Here is a 15,532-nt window from a genome sequence, read left to right as displayed (position 1 = left end):
CTTTAGATTGACACAATTTCGCAATGCACGTGATTTCTCGAAGGATAATGTATAATGGAAGCGTGACTAATATTTTCGAAGACTTGTAAAATCCGAGACTTGAAAGCTTAATCATAATAGTAGAATTTAGGAAACATTTGAATATCAGGAAAACAAATTTATACCTATATAATTAAGAAGAAATATAAATATTTCTTCAAAGAGATTGAAATGAGATAGTAGTGCACCGAGAAGAAGAAATGGGAGGGAAGAACAAAACTTTGAAAACCACTTCATGCCATGTAAATAATTTATATAAATATAAATATTGCTTTCAAAGCATCTAAAACATTCRTATTAAATATTTCTAATTATTAATGACCGTAATATACCATATGTATTATGTATAACTAATTATTTCRTAAATTCTTCTGAATWTAAATTAGAAACTCTAATTTTTTTACATAATTTTTTCATTAGAAAATTGTTTTTGGGTCTCAAAACTACCCCTGGACTCGCCATGTAATAAGTAATATATTGATCATGAAGTTTGGAGACTTATTTGCTAACAACATTATTTCATCATTAATTATCCAGCAAATGACTTCAACGCACCTAAAAGAAAAGGTTCAATCTACTAGATCATTAGAAACTACCATGCAAGGCAGTTCATGGTTAAAACTTTGAACACAAGTGTTTATTMAAATTTTAAAGTTTTGAATTTTACTAAGTTAGATTTTGAAACTGAGTAATCTGCAATACTGCTATACTTAACTTCAAAACTATTTTACTTATGTATAAATTAGAGGAAAGTAATTTCACCTACAGGACGGTTTACAGATGTTATTTATCCATAATTTTCATTAGTTTYTTTAGATGGGTTCTCAGTAACGTCAAGTGCATGCAGTTGCTGTATTTTTGTTGCTGTTTCTTATAGTTGCTAACGTTGCGCCTGCTAATCTGCTCATGCAACAAGAGTGGCAACAAACCCGTGTGATTGTTTTGTTTGCTCTTGATGAACATTTGTGATCAGTCGTCGCCGCCGCGGCACATCCCTCATATAAATATCGATAGAAGTTTTACCTTGAAGGAGTACTAAATTTGCAGTTTTCAACATATTTCTTCCATAATTTTGGGTTTTTATTTAGTTGGTGAATTAAAAAACTGGCACTTAAATTGATTTACGTTTGAACGGTTTTGGAACGTTATTTCGAGGTCAGAACTGAAGTTGAAGACTTAACACAGCGAACATAGGCTCGATGAAGGACGACAACAACGGCGACGGCGACGACAACAGGGACGGCGGCGCCGGCGATGCGATTTGTGAACCTTTGATGGCTGTTATAAAGTTGCTGCGGATCTTTCGAAACAAAATCAGCTCAAGAAGCACTAACGTAATCGCCGTGTAATGTTGGCATATGTGTGGGTTTTATATTTTGCTTTTATGAATTTAATGTCTGCAATATCTAATCGAAAACAGAAAATTGTATTTACTTTTCGTATTAAAAAGTTTTGCCTTCAAAGTATGAATAAAAAATCGTGAGGTCTTCTATTAGTCGGACTAATTTTTTTGCTGCTATATCTTTTGTTTGCTTTTAGTAATTTTCAAAACTGATATTAACACATCGCATAAGTAGCCATTCGTCATCACCATATCATCTTATCAGAGTCACACAATTAAGGTGGCTGGGCACATCACTTTTTCATATGGCATTGCGCACTTTTACCGCTCACTCTTGGTTTGTTTATGCACATACATATGATATGTATATATTTTCATACAATTAATTATTAAACATTATTTTTATATGTATTCGTCGCTGCTGCGTATGTATCTACGCGTACCAGCCTCACTCACGGAACCACACACACACGCTTTGTAGCCGCAGCATTAGAATTCAGCAGCAACAACACTCGATTTTGTATATATATGGAGCAACTTATTTTATATATATTATATATATATATATATATATAGATATACATATATTTATGTATATATTATATTATATATATAGAAAATAATATAAGAAGCACGTCCGTAGTGCTGTCTTCGTTGGCCGCTTGCATTCAGTCAGTGGCAGTGTGGCTGCTGTTGCTGATGGTGCCGCCCAGGACGCGCGCGTTCAGCACACTTTGACTTTATGATTTTTAATATTCTTTTATTTAATTATGTATATTAATGTTTATATATGCGATTTTTGGTATTACAATTGAATGCTGCTGAGTTTGGTTACTTTCTAATTGAACAACGTTCGTTTGGTGTTTGGCAATTGGACTACGTTGCGTGGCAAGGCGCCCGTGCGCTACAGAGATACCCGACCGTTGCGTTTGTGTGTTTTACCGAGAATATAAAAAAGCAATGTTGTACTCAAAAGACGTCTAAAAGCCGTATGCCAACTGATTCCGGGACGATGGATGCGTTCGGCGGCGCATTCATCGTCGTCATCATTACCATCGTGGTAGACAGCGACGTTGCCGCTACCATCCCCATCTACAGCGCTCCGCTCACGCCGCAATCGCCATCGCTAACATCGTTGTTCTCCCCTTGTTGTTGTTGTAATCATGCCATTCTTACTGCATGTATGTTGCTTTCTCCGGTTGTCGTTGTTGTACTCGCGCAAYGTTTATTTTTTGCTGGACATTACGCGCGCGAAAGTKCCCCCACCTGCTGCTGCCCAAGCAGCAACCCACCGCCGCTGCTGCTGGMAAACGCACTATATGCATTGTACTTAAGTAGAGTTGCAGCCTCAATATGCCTTGCGTATTCATCTTGCAGCATGTCGCTACCTCTCCCTCCTGCTGTATATGGTCGTATACAAGGAACCGTTATATACCTGCACACTCGCAGCTGGCATAGAAACATGCACTCGCAAAGGAGAGCAGGCCAGCAAAAAGTTGCAACGCGTCTGTATGCAAGTGCGGCATGCAGCATGTACAAACACATATCTAGATCCGACTTGTAAACTTACAGTACATAYATGTATGTGAGAAGCTGCACATGAACATRGCCTGTCCAAACTTTATGTGTTTGCCAACCAATGTGAATTCTAACCATCATCCTTGCTCTCATCCTGTGATTGCTTTTTGTAGGCCTTTTCATTTGGTTATCCTATATACCAGAGCCAAATGGGCGACTGCACATTTTCAGATGTACTTGCATGAAAAATATTGAATCCTCTCTGAATGTTAGTATCTAACTGTACATAGGAAATTGGTTAGCCAATGCTAAAGTGCAACGAAATTTGGAAGTGGAATACTTGGAGTTCACATTGGATATGAAAATATATCTACAAGGGCAGTTGTCAACTACAAATTCTTTATAAGTACTGAGTATTCTAAATAAATATGGACGGTGCAGCTGTTCAAGATCTTTGTAAGATCTGTTAATTGAAGTTTTCAGAATGCTCAATAAACTTAAGAGGAAGCAATGGTTCTAGTTCACTCTTGTTGTGTCTAAGCAAATTCTGATAGATTTTCACCGTCATTATTCTAAGGATCATATATGCTCTCAAGCAAATATATACCATTTTGTATACACCCCGCAAGTGCAACGAAACAATCACAACCAAGGGTTCTTGTACTATAACGGCATTTTTGTTAGGTGCTGATACTGTCAGTTGTCCCTCTATGTTGGTTCAAACGATGGCGATAGAACGGCTATTGAATATCTCTTCCCTTCGGCTGGCATCGAATGCATTTCAGTCTGACTCCCTCTGGCGTCGAATAGTTGTAACTGCAATGCAATATGTGTAAAACTATGTGCATATATTTAGGCGCCAAAGCAAATACTGCTAGTGCAASTGCATATACCACATGCCGAATGCAGATGCGAGGGAAAGTGCATCACTGCATCTGCTGTTGCACGCGTTGCTACCCCAAAATTTGTACCCTACACACAAATTCTAAGTCGCACGCCGAAAAGAGACAAAATGCATCGGGTGTGAATGCACACGCGAAATATAAAAATGTATGTATTAATGTGCATGTAAATGGCAGCACACATAGTGGAAAAGAAGGCTCTAACACCATTATATAGCTTCTTGTACACTAGTGCAGCTTAGCTGCGTTGCACATTATGTGTGTGCCGCATGGAGTGGCATGCAACTTGTGCACTTGTGTGCGCGAAATGCACTTCTGCTAAATACAGCTCCATTCATCTTATATTTACCAGCTTCCTACGCCCAGACTAGTTAACTACATAAATGCTAGCATTTCATTGCGTGCTTCCTAGCGAGTATTCTCCTACTTAGCTTTCCATTCGCTCTTCGCTACGTTTTTGCGTGTAGGTACATATGTGAGTATCTAAGCCAACGTAAAGTGAACATGGCTTTGTAGGCTCCTGCTATGTACAACGATCCCGTGCTTGTTGAACTTCCCCAACACCACTGCGGCGGAGAAATATCCTCTGTTGCTCTGCGCATGCTCACTCACTCAGAGGCGATACTTGTTTGCATAGAAAAACGAAATAAATTCAGTACAACTACAATTTGATGGGATACGACTGTATGTACCGCAGTAACACCATATTTGTGTGCATGTATGTTGTTTCATGTATGTTTGCAAGTGTGTGAGTATTGTTGTGTTTATATTCGCTGTGAACGCTTTGAGCGCTTTAGGTTTCACGCGCTTCAAGCGCGAACGCACTTCTTATGATTGGATTTTAATTGGTCTTGCTCATCGTGGGCTCTAACACACTTTTAGGCGCATGTAGTCTAAAACTGAAAGTGCTTAAGCAAATAATTCATACCAATATTATAATGAGAATGCAAGTACGTTGGTTACGCTTTCACGCCGAAGCCACGAAACCGATCATCATTAAATTTTATACACATGCATGTACATATGTCTTAGGGTATTAGAAAGGACATRGGATATTTATTATTAAACACAAAATATATTTTTTCAGAACTCTAAAAACATCATTTCGGCAAGTTATATTTGTTTGTTAAATAATTTTGAAAAAAATTGGSAGATATGAAAATTTAACAATATATCAAAATAAGTTCATGTTACCATCACTAACAAGAAGATGATATCGCGTTATAATATTCGTTTATGGACATAAGTAGGTATGTATTTAATGTATTTTTGTTAATAATCTTATATTCGTACATGTGTATTTATTTAAGAGATTTGACGAGAGCGAGCCGCTGGAAAAGCTACTTTCTTATAAATTCGTTMAATTTTTTATTCTTCTACATCATTTCTCACAACGCAGTCATTAAGTTTCTAATACTAAAACTTTTCTGGTTAAACTTTATAAACAGGAATTGGAATCCCTATTGGCCCAAAACAATGGCGTATTTTGACCGCATCTAGACAGTTGAAACAATTTGGCCACGTCAATATGCCGAATATTTGTTCAAACGTTCAAAGTACATATACTATTTTATCAGAGTAAAGTAATCGTCAGCTGTTAATATTCAAACTCTCATTCTCCGGACGTTGTATTGTTTTAGCAATTCTAACACTAAGAAAGAAGCGCAGAGAACCTATAAATATATGTATAAGTCATATACTTTGGCCGTCCCCGTCTGTCAGTATATACGCGAACTGGTTCCTCAGTTTTAGAGATACCGATCTGAAATTTTGAACCCATCCTTTCTTTCCCACCGATATCGGACCACTATAGCATACAACTGCATTGCGAACTGAACGATCACAAYCCTTGTTTGAAAAACCTTATTATTTTGCAAGATATTCACGACATTCGGCACAGAATTTAGTTAAGGCAAGACCATAATCTCCAAAGAAATCGTTCAGATYGGACAACTGTAGCATATAGCTTTGTATAGTATGCCATCAAAATGATGTTCTTGTATGGAATCTCTTGTATTTGAGAAGGGTATTATATAAGTAGTTTCGKTGTAACCTTCGGTTAACGTTTTCTTGACTTAAATTCATAGATATCATGGTTGAGTTAATGATCGCCACCAATCCTCCAAAGTATGTTTGTGTGTAATATTGTAGGATGTATTGTTCTTTAATCCTCAATARCATTCTTACCAAATAACCATAACATCGGAATTTAAAAATTAATACCTAAAGTTGATTTAATATGTTTGGGATTAAAATTGTAAATTTAATTTTTTTTTTTTTTGAGTATTGAAGATGGTGTCTCTGTGCAAGCTCTGGTTTAAAGTAGTACAAGGCGATGCAATAAGAAGCGAAAAACGTTTAATTCTAAAGTACATTTTGTTTTGAATTCTTAATTAAATATAAACTAAATAAAGTTTAATTCAAATGTTAATACAATAATTTGTTTATATATTTTTTGCAGCCATGTGTTTGGCTCACAAATATAATAGTTGCCGCATCTGTGTGATTACTATTGTTAGAGGATAAATGCAATATGTTATAGTTTTTGGATCCATTCTGAATTTGATGTTAAGACTTTTTTTATGTCCCGACGGCCGCGTTGATTGAACGAACCACCGATCGACTGAGATTATTTTGTGCCACCAAGTATTCAAGATTTRTATGTAAATGTATGTAAATTCTAAACAAATTTTTGATTGATAATTGTCGCAAAGAATCTGCGAGCCCATAAATACACGAATTTGTACCAAAATATTCTCAACAGGAGTTTCTGTTGTTATTAGTAAATGCTTACACTAATGATATATATATAAGTTATAACCCATTGCTTAATTATGTGCTCGTATAAATTTACTCACCTTTAACAGAGAATACATAAAAATATCACATCATAATTTTTACTGATATTCCCCTACTGTAGACTCGGAGTGGGCCATGCCTTTTAATTTCGTAGTATGTATTGGTTGTGGTTTTGTTCCCAGCGCTAAGATCTCGTTTTTCAATTCGTTTCAATTAATATTTTAGTAAAATTATGACTAGGGTTTATTTTTCGTTAAAAATTACGTTTTAGTAAAAATTTCTCTTTGCTAAATTTTGCTTTATGTTTGTTGTTTCTTTTTTTTTGTTGATTTTGTGTTACTTTTGATTCAGGTAATTTCGTAGTTTGCAAAAATCGACGCCAAAAGTGTTAACGTCTGAATTTATTGAATTTTGCGTTGTAAACAGGTCTAAAATTCATGTATAATAGTCATATTGGCCAAAAGTGTTTGACGAAACGATGAACGTGACGATTAACCAAAACAATAACAAATATAAAATGGCCGGTAAAGATTCCTTTTTGTAAAAAATTCAGACGTGTATTGAGATTTCTATTTACGGTGACGTGACGTGGCAGGGATATCAAATGCGATGAATCGGACTCGAACTCTCCTCACCGACGCTGTTTGGTTATGCTTCTATTTTCTGCTTTTTTACTGTTATTCCGGTTTATATATGTATATATGTGTATGTATGTAGCTGGTTTAGCTGATGGCTTGTTGGCTGGTTGGGTTTGTTGCTTTTTAAGCTTAATGAGTTGTTGTTGCGTACAACTTAGAGCTGAGAACACAAAATTGTCTTTTGTTAATTATTTGTTGCTTCAGTTAAATGGCAACTGGCTGAATTTTGCAGATGTTAATTGTAGTTTAGTTTTATTGCTGTTGTTGCCGCCTACTATTGATATTCTGTTATGGGTGTTGGTATTTTGTAATTGTTGTTGTTGTTGTATTTACCATTGCTATTGCATAATAACATTAAGAATTTCAAAGAAAATACTATTGAAATTTTTTATATGGATTCTTTACGGCTGTCACATGTTTGCCTTTCGGTGCGCTGGCGTTCAGGAGGGCGTGGCCAAACTTAAGTGAAGTATTTCGACTGAAGGTGTAGCGCCGTTGAAACTTGCCGTTAGCATTTGATTTTTTGGCCTTAGTGAAATAAAGCTGTGAGAACACATATTTCARGATACGAAATTTCCAATGAGAACAAGAAATTTTACGAACCGAATGTTGTATGCAGGCCGAAGGTAAGACGTTGACGTAACGAAGGCTGGTTAGGCTGGCAGAGAATTTTTCAGTAATCGCCGCTTTTCAATTTAGCAAATATTCCAGATATAAAATAAAATTTAAGCATATGTGGGGAGTCAAAAGRTATTCGAAACTTTTAAGATTCTACTAACACAAGTACGTTGCTAAATCTCAATATTCAATATCAAAGAAGAAGAAAGAAAAGTCTAATATCTCACTTTTTATTTATGTAATTGTTTTTTGTTTTTTTCTTATACTATTCAGACCACTTTCACCGAACACTGAATCACTCGTACTGCTTATTTTTCGAAGGTGGACTTATAATATGAAGACATGACAACATCAGGCAGCAACGATTACTTTAAGTCATTTTGCACTCTCGTCTTTCAATGCAGATATAATAGTACTCTCTTTCATCGACCACTGCTCATCGAATACAAAGTCAGTTTATTGAATCCACGGTGCTTACTTTTATTTGCATCTTTAACCTAACATCAGTTCTTGCTCTTTCCTTTATTCTATTTACTGTTTGTAAGTCGAGTTTTTGTCTTTCGTGTTTCTTAGCTGCTTGATATTTCACTATTTGCTACACAGTTCACAGTTAGCAGTTCACAGTCGGCGTTTGCACATACACTTTTTAGCATATCTAATGAAGTCCGCTTAGAATGGTTGTTTTTGTTACTATTGTATCTGTAGTTGCAGTTGTAGTTGTAGTTTAGGTCTTCTAAAACTAAAGAAAATTGCTTTGGCTGCTAGATATTCGGCTGGATTTTTTGTTAAGAAAAGTTGAACTTTTGAATTTGTATTTGGAAAAGAATTTTTTAGAAGACTGCCACAGCCGTTCGCTGAAAAACGCCGCGCCTGCTTCGCGTTTAGCAGTTTTCTGTTGCAACGACATTCAAAATGTTGACGACGTCGACAACGACAACGGACAGCAAAACGACAACAAGACCGGCAGCTACGTTGGCTTCAACGCCACCAAGCGCCGGCCGCGACCAACACAGCGAAATCGGCCAAATTGGTGGCTGATACCGCGGATGCTGTTATACTGCGATGCAACGGGAAGAGGGAATGCTGTTGAAAAAATCCTTACAATTTGATGATTTTGATAGTAATCATTACGTTGGCGTCGACAAAGTTACCGTTATTGCGATTATTATATTTTTTTGCGCAGCTATCGGTGGTGGATATATGTATCAATGCTGAAGGCAAAGAACAGTAACTGCCATGAGGGCTGTGGTAGTCGCGATAGTCGCTGTAACTAATGATCTAAATCCTACTGTCCAAATATGAGCGTAGACATCAACAACAACTACAACAGCATACAATACTGGACATTTGAAACGCGGCAACCGCGCAAAATAACGTGACTCACACATGTCCACACACAAGCTGATATCATGTAAATGCATTTGCGAACCCACTTAAGTTTACACATACACACACTCACACGTATAATTGTTTTTGTGTCCTGGGCTAAGAGCATACATGCATACGCGGCAAATGTACTGGCATACATGCAGGCGACTATGCAAACAAAAACGAAATGCATACGCTGCATCGCGAACTGGCATCGCCGCCAATTGCAAATTCGGATGTATAGCGAATACAAACGCAGCTGCGCTGCAATAGAGTGCACTACCACACCATCTTCATCCTCACACTCCGCAGGCTGATGGCAGGTTGAATGAGTATCAAACTCGCGGATCGATCTGCCTACGCCTATGTCGCCTAAAATGCTGCAATACAAGTTGACGCGCGCTCAATCACTTTTCCCTGGTAACGCCGCGCAGCGCAACGTTACTGCACAACTGCCTTTACACAGCCACACGCATACACACATGGGTGGATGTGAATGCGAACAGTATGATTTGCTAACGCACTCGTCGCACGCAATTGCGCGCTTCACCCCATTTGGTACGTGCGTTCATTAGCGCGCCTACATTCCAGCCGGCGCTATCGAGCGGAGGGCAATGCGCCACTCAGTACCGGGCACGAGCTGCTGTTAGGCGCATTGATGTCATTGTGGAACCTCTCTCCCTTAACGGGATTTCGATTGTGCACTACACTATTACCTAGCATCAGCAGAAGCCACTCGCGACCGCCTCACTATTGATAGGAATGCTGTAGGGCTGTTAAACTGCTGGGTCGCTGGACCGCTGGACCACTGAGATACTAACCATTCGGAACCATTCTACGTCGCAAACTTTTACCAAGTCTAAACAATCGCCATCACTGCGTAGCAGTATAACTTCAATTACTCCCGAGCACACGTGTGACCCCTCGCTGCCTTGCTGGACTGTTGCTCTGCTCACACTATGCTGTCACCGTTCCTACTTCGCTTGGCCTATGGCAAATGCTGCACAGGCACATACGTCAATTTTGCTTTTTCGCGATCCCTTACCAACGAATCGCCAGCGAAAAGCCTACACCCCCATCGCCACCCCCGCAACCAGGCCACAATTTTTTCAGTTCACTTCAGTGCACAATTTGCGTTGGTTCCCTTGCTTAAAAAGAACTATACACGTAAGCGCGGCGGCAGTGTCGTTTGCATTTTCCACTATGCTCGATTCTTACCTTTTTTCTAATTCAGTTTTGTTATTGTTTGCCACGTGAACATATTCTCCCACTCGCGCATTCCAAATGCACACTCATATATACATATGTACATATGTATCTTACTCTCTCATTGTCCACGTCGCCATATACTCACAAGCACATACGCTTGCCTGTTATTAATGCAACAACAATGGACAGCGCTTATTTTGCTCGAATATTAAGCTTTTTATGTTCGAGAAATAAATCAAAACAAGTGTTCAGCGCTGCTGATCAACCACTACATCCCGTTGGCATCTGAATGGTCATCGTTGTTTTATTATTTCTTTGCTCCATTTGTACTCCCCTGAATTCTATAAATTCTATTTAATGTTTTCTATTCTTAACCCCTGACTAAGCGAACAAATGACTGAATCTTTATCCAAATTCTTTATGCATAAAAAACCAAACAAATGACTAATATATATATTTATTTATAAGAACATAGCTTGGAGTAGAAATTAATTATAAAATAAATGAAATAATTAATTTTATAATAAGATAATATTTCCATACAATCCAAACAAACTTGTTGTGTTTTATTCAAATCCATCACCGTTCTGAGATGGAGAGATACAAAATGGCATGACAGTTGTGAGAGAGGCACTTTTAGGATACCGCTTATGTTTGAATTTAGGTTAGACTTTCCAAAAAGATATACTATAAATTATATACAATCATTCCAATTACAAGACAGTTACGCTTGTTAAATCACTTAAAGTAAGCATACTGCCGAATTGGTATAAAAAATGAAATGACGGAATGTATTGACCAAAAATACATATATTAAAGGGGTGTTACTAGAAACTTGATAAGTTTTGATATTTTAAGATTTGCACTRTAATTATAAAATCGAGAGTCAAAAGGAGAGCAAATAAAATACTTGTTATGTAAATATATATATATATTTTTTTTTATTTACACATATGTATTATCTGCTTTATTTTCTAAGATAGAGGAAAACTGAACGGAACTATGTTACAACCACGTCCTCTTCTCATACAATATGAATATTTATAAAACTTAATACAAACAGCAAATCCCCTCGTCACATTAAAAGACTCCTGGCTCCAACCGTTGACAGAGTGAAGTGAAGCGCCTGGCCCTATCCTTGATTGATATCCTATTTCTTGTGAATATGCGAGATCGCCTACAATTTATCGTAGGAGATCCTCTGAGCTGCTTTCTCTTAGCAAGGTTCATCTTGTCGTACTACTAGGCGTAAAATGAAGATAAATGTGTCGTTATGTTTATTGTCCTTTTTACAGTACTAACACGACGGATAAATCAATTTTTAATGTTTACGTTGACTTAAAGGCGGTTAGTTTTTCACATTTAGCACAATGCCTTAGGGATATTTGAGTGGTACTGAAGTATTATATTCGAAGAAGTAAAGCGTTAAACAGAGAGCTATAAAGATAGGTGTAACTTGGTTCAATCGATTTGGTATTTTGCCACAATAAATACAACTCATTAAAGTATCAGTAGCACTTAACTTTTCTCTATATCAAAGAATTGGAACGTTCATATCTATATTCTCGATGCTATCTAAATTATACGCAAGAGACCCTCTGGTCTGCATTCTCTTCTCATGCTTTGTCTTTCTGGTAGAAGGATAAATGTATCTTTCAATACGAGTATTCTTACAGTTCCAACACGATACACATTCTCGAAGCTATCAACATTTTCGAGGAATAATTGCATTTCATTATTTGTTCCTGCAAGCCAATACTCCCTTCTAAAACTAAAAACTACAGCTTTGGCAGTTTTCCGGAAAGCACGAACGGCACATAAGCTTTCCAAACGTCTCTGCCACTTGTCCACCGTCATGATCTCTATCTTCCTACTGGGTAAGGGGCAAATATATTTCGCTTGCAAAATAACCATGCGCCTATAACCGCGAATTTTTGTTTTGTGATTGTATGTAATTTGTGTATATGTACGTATGTAGATGTGAGATATGCGCTATTGCTTTGAGAGTCGCATTTTGTTTCAAGCAGCAAACACGCATTGCGACTCGCGACTCGCGCCATACGGCATTGTTCGTTTCGAGCGGCGAGTTGTTGGTTTTCGGGTACAACAAGATTGCGATTAAAAAGATGGGAGGGCAACTCATGGCGCTGAGGTGGAGGCTAACACAGCAGTTAGCCGAGACTTTCAGCGCCGACTGCTAACCCGCATTTGGAGGGAAATTTCACTGCAGTGCGTCCATCCGCACTGGGATGATGGCTGCGCAAATGTATAGATGTGRGCTTCAAGCGCAGTAAATGTGGCAAAATGCATCGGCCGTTTTCGCTTTTTTCGCTATTCGTTGCACTTTGCCAGGCGTTGTACGCGGTTAGTGCACGTACAGGGCAACAACACAACCACAGTGTGCTGCAGGGCATGTGTTTTGATGTGTATGCGTGTGTGCGAGCCGTATGCATTAAAAATGTGCGCTTGCGTTTGAAAAAGGATGCAAAAAATACAAAAATGCTCCGCCTACTCCAAGGTTTGGGTGAAAGCTGCAACAGCGCCTGCCACCCCGCCATGCCACCGGTGAACCTACACTCTGTCCGAAGTCCTATGCAAATGCACTTTTTGCTCCACTCGCGATGTGGACAAATGGCGCTGCAGTTGCAGCAGCGGCCATCAGCGATTGCCGCATCGAAAAATTCGCAAGCCACACAAAATATGCAACGAAAAATTCTATGACACGACTGCAGTTGCGTTAGTAACAAACAAAAACAACGTGAAAACATACGCACTTGCTGTACTGTGTGGCAGCGTCGGTCGACGTTGGACAGCGATGGCGCAATTAGTAGTGGACGTGCATCAAGTTGCATTATATTATCATTGAGCATCATCGTAATGATCATCAGTTGCACCATCGATACAACCGCGCATCCAAATCTACGATACCCCCAAACAGGCTGAAGTAGTGGCAAATTCATGTACAACAGTGGGCTACTCCCCAGGGTCAGTTCTAACCCCACCTGCGCGCCACACACATGGTATAGAGGCATTTGGTAGCGGTATAAGTGAACAAACTGCAAGGAGGGCATACGCATTTAATAGTATACTTATATAACGATTTTTGTGTTATTGTTGTTAGAAATTTTGTCGGCACCGCAGTCGCCTCTTATCTATATACCATATATGTATGTGTTTGCAATGTTCAAAGGGTGAGGAGTTTGAAGCTTCGCGTATACCTAAAAATAACTTTTATTATATACAAAGGGAAATGCCGAATATATATATTTATAGTTCTAACAACAACAAAGTAACTATATCGAGAAGAATGCTTGTGCAGTTTGATACAGTAAGCTCCACTGCCATTTGTTAGGCGTTTTGATGTGTGACAACAAAACCACCTGACGCTTCCCAAATGAAATTAGTTTCAACTACTTTTATCTTATTTCAAAGCTGCGACATTATCATTATCGGGTGAATGACCATACTTCTTTTTTAAAGCAGTGATCTTCACGATCTAATTGTAATCGTTAGCAAACAATGTATAATGCCATATAAGTTGATCGGAATGTTTTTCACAAAAAAAAAAAAAAAAAAAAAAAAAAATTTGCAGTGTAGAGATCTCCTACTTATTTAGAATTATTTAAGTGTCTTTCAATGCCTCACCAGCTTCCCATTTAAGCCAAATGTTGATTAACGCAAAATATTTATTATATTGTTTTTACTTTTTTGACAGCCCCCAATCAATCTATATAGTGCTATATATCCTAATGATGCGGATGACGGGATGAATTTATTTGCAGAAGTCCACTCGACTGTTTTTGTTCAAATGAAAGTATTTTGTTTAAATTAAATACACGTATTCCTAACCGAAAGAAGTTTATACTGCTGCCCAATCGATTAATCTGCATCGGCCATAATCGGCTAAGGAAATGGGAAACGGCAAAGGACATTTCTGGCCGATTCTTCGTACTTTTTCTGATGTCGTACCATGTTTTTTTTAATTTTTTAATTCCTCGAAAGATTAAGAGTATGTCTTAAGAACAATCGATTTCAAGACGAGTGTAGGTTATGATCAACATACTATTTTTAGTTTAAAGTTTATATATAATATATATCGAAATATATATATATATATATATCGGCATATATATTATTAAATGGTTATTCGCTTGGAGAAACCGCAAATAAGCTTCTTTTTCTCCTCTTGCAACCTGTTGCTACAGAGCATAATGGTTTTGTTCACATAACGGTTGTTTGTATCACCTAAAACTAAACGAAAAGACAAAATCGGACTACTACCACGCCTACTTCCCAAAAGCACAATTTTAAATTCCACTTGATTCTTTCGCAGTCCATTACACAAATTAAGAAGTAATTAATATAACGAGATAAAACTTTGCACAAAAAGTGCTTTTGAAAAATGTCATCTTATGACCAAAAACTGTTCAAATCAACCCTAAACTGTACAAACCCCCAGGGGCCGAATAAGTGGATTCCAGTACCTACAGTTGACATTTGACCGAAAGTATCGGTCAATATATGCAAAATACAATTTAAATTAGGAGAGAATCCTTTCCTGATTTCCATTTCCAATCGAAATGGAATAAAAATTCCACAGGATAATTCACGGCGTCTGATCGATTTGTATGAGCGCCAGTCTCCCGGAATTTGACTTTGAATCTTCCAGTTTAAGTCAACAACCCCGGTATTTTTGGCAGCTAACATTGCGCGTGCACTTAAGGAATCGTAGTGCATTTGGCTAATCAAAAATTTGGCTAATGTTCGGATAAACATTCGTGATGAGTTCATTTTTCGTGAATTGATAAACGGCGAATGGAATTGATATCAAACCACTGGCAGTATAACGGGAATTGACCCATTTCCAATTTTTAGCGAAGACGATGTAAAATGTCTTCGGCAATGTCATATTTGTTCGCTGGCTTACTTCTCCAAAACTTGCACACACCGCAAAAAAACGGACGGTAACGCGTACTTCGAAAGAGTCAGTCGATATACGGCATTGTATAACCCTATAAATTACAAAAGAATCAGGTGTTTTCCAAGAATTTTTCTCAGCTGAGATCACCTGATCGAAATCTGCATTTTTTAGTCGCAGA

The sequence above is a fragment of the Bactrocera latifrons genome, unplaced genomic scaffold (genome assembly GCF_001853355.1).
Source record: "Bactrocera latifrons isolate USDA-ARS-PBARC rearing strain unplaced genomic scaffold, ASM185335v1 scaffold_334, whole genome shotgun sequence".
Classification (NCBI taxonomy): Eukaryota; Metazoa; Arthropoda; class Insecta; order Diptera; family Tephritidae; genus Bactrocera; species Bactrocera latifrons.
Note: the sequence above shows the minus strand (reverse complement) of the source record.